Source organism: Dasypus novemcinctus, chromosome X (genome assembly GCF_030445035.2).
Source record: "Dasypus novemcinctus isolate mDasNov1 chromosome X, mDasNov1.1.hap2, whole genome shotgun sequence".
Taxonomy (NCBI): domain Eukaryota; kingdom Metazoa; phylum Chordata; class Mammalia; order Cingulata; family Dasypodidae; genus Dasypus; species Dasypus novemcinctus.
Window position 1 is genome coordinate 184,908,165 of NC_080704.1, and position 2,804 is coordinate 184,910,968.

General features: G+C 43.4%; 1 pseudogene; it reads right to left on the reverse strand.

Moving 5' to 3' along the window:
- Positions 1-221: 221 nt before the first annotated feature.
- LOC101427180 (trifunctional enzyme subunit beta, mitochondrial-like) lies at positions 222-2,407 on the reverse strand (annotated as a pseudogene).
- Positions 2,408-2,804: the final 397 nt, after the last annotated feature.

The following is a 2,804-nucleotide window of genomic DNA, read 5'->3' on the forward strand; positions in this document are numbered from 1 at the left end:
GTGCGTGGGCCAGCTCCACACAGGTCAAGGAGGCCTGGGGTTTGAACCGCGGACCTCCCATATGGTAAACGGATGCCCTTACCACTGGGCCAAGTCTGCTTCCCATCGTATATTTTTTTAATGTAACATTTACAAGAAAATAAAGAAGAAAAAAAAAGCAAGGAACTATAGATGTCCTTTAGTAGTACATTGAAATGGCACTGCCTAGTGTGTTTCACAAAAATTTCAGGTCACCGCTTCTTGATTTATTATTTTGGATAAGCTTCCACTATCATAGCATGGCCCTGCCCTCTGGCTACACAGGCGGCATCAAGGTCATACTGGCCTCCTTCCCTCTGTAACCTGTTGGCAGCAGCCATGACCAACCAACAGACAATGGCTCCAAACAGGTGTCCCAGGGACACCGCCACAGTTGTCAAACGTTTTTTTCCAAAGGAGGCAATCTAACTTTGGTTTTTCTACCCATGTAGTTTTGTGCAAACCAATCAGAATCTAATTTGGCTTTAATGTTAGCCAAACTCTGACCTGAGAATGCTTTATGAAATTCAAAAGCGTCAAGATCATTCATTGTTAATCCTGCCTTCTCTAGAACTTTTGGATTAGCGTATATTGGCCCAAGTAAAAGTTGATCTTTTGGATTCTGAGAAACATACATAAAATCCCTCAAATAGGCCTTAGGCTTATACTCCATGGCCAGAGCCTTTTCCTCTGCCATAATCAGCATTGCAGTAATGCCGTCAAGAAGAATTTGTGCTATAGTCTTGAAGAAGGTAGGTTTTAGCTTGGCCATCTCTTCCAGTGAGGAAGGGCAAATGCCATTGTCTTTTGTAATGGTAATTTTTCCGGGAACTTTAAAGGATACCAAGTCAGAGAATAGCCCTTCATCCTATACCTTCATGGCCAAACTGTGATACAGCAATGTATATTCATATTCTTTTCTTTGTCTTTATTTTTTTAATGTTGCATTTAAAAAATATGAGGTCCCCATATACCCCCTACCCCCTTCACCCCACTCCTCCTGTATCAACAATTACGGGACATTCATTGCATTTGGTGAACACACCTCTGAGCATTGCTGCACCACATGGACAATGGCCCACATTATAGTTCACAATTTCCCCCAGTCCACCCAATGGGCCATGGCAGGACATACAATGTCCAGCATCTATCCCTGCAGTACCACCCAGGACAATTCCAAGTCCTGAAAATGCCCCCACATCATATCTCTTCTTCTTCTTCCTACCCTCAGCAGTTACCGTGGCCACTTTCTCCACATCAATGCTACAATTTCTTCCATTACTAATCACAATAGTTCCAGAATAGAATATTAATAAATCCACTCTAATCCATACTTTATTCCTTCATCCAGTGGACCCTGGGATGGTTATGTCTACTCCATCTCTATATCGAGAGGGGGCTTAGATTCCACAAAGACCATGGATACAATTCTCCTGCTTGCAGCTGTAGGCACTCTTGGCTCCCTGGTTTGGTGGTTGGCCTTCTTCACCTCCCTGTTAGCTGGCCAGGGTAAATCCAATAAAGCAGAGGGTAAGAGTTGCAAGTCTGTTGAGGCTCAGGGCCTGGCTATCACATGGACAGTCCAGAGATTCAGGTCCCCTGAGTATACACCAACCCCAGCACCAACCACAGGTCTGGTAAAAGTAACAGGAGAGGCATGTGAACAAAGATCACATCTGAGTCAGAAACAGCAAAGGCAGCAGCCAGTCAGTCTACAGAATGGCCATCATCTCACTGATGGAGAACTCAGCCATAGCAAGGAGCTCAGGTGATAGAAACTTCAACCTGAATTGAGAGATTAAAGATAGTCATTGACCCAGAGTCTTGGCCTTATTGAAATCAAGTATCATTTTCCTTATTTTCCTTGAATGATGAATAGTACATCAGACAACTCCACACTGCCCTGCCATGACCATATCACCCTGGCCACAAACAATCAAACCAACATCTATGGTCATGGCTTGGTTGTCAGAGATGGAGACCATGGTGACAGTGGGGGCAGGAGTCTTGTCAGAGAAGTCAGCTCTGAAGGCAGCCTCTCTAGCACCATTACTTGTTTTCACTTTCTGAATAACTGTACCAAAGATGATATAACCAATAACTTCCTTTGGGTCAGTGGTCTGGTGCAACAAACCCATAAGTGCTGTTCTAGGCAAATCATGTGGCACCAGGTCTTTATATGAAGTGCCTGACAACAAACATGACATGTGAACACCATCTATCCAACATTCCTTATATTGGGCTTGGCTAAAGTCTTCTTTGATTTGGTCTGGGCAGTTGGGGCAGCTTGTAGCTCAGATAAATAGCTCAGAGGTCTGACAGAAAATGTGAAGTCCCATTTTGATGTCATGGGAAGATTTATCAAAGTGTTGGTCAAGAGGGAAGTCATTCTGAAATCTTAGCTCACATCCTCTCTGACTCTGGTGCTGGGAAAGGTCTGGACCCAAGTGTCAAGACTCAGTCAGACCAAGGGGTGGGCCCTCCTGAAAGGAAATCATGGGAGTTTTAACATGTGGTCAGGGTTCAGGAAGCTTTCTCCTTCAGTTCAATGAGACAATTCAAACGTCTGTCGCTCCTGCTGAAGCATCTACCTCAAAGGTCTGTGTTAAACCCTTTGATTGGAGATCATCACAAAGTTAGCTGAAAGTTCTTATGAGAGTCATTATTAGTAGTAAGCTAAATGAAACAGATAACATAAAATCATGACCCAGTACTGTGACACAGCTACAAAATTAAACTTTTAAAAACCACTGTATTAACAGAAAAAACATGTACCTTCTAAATAA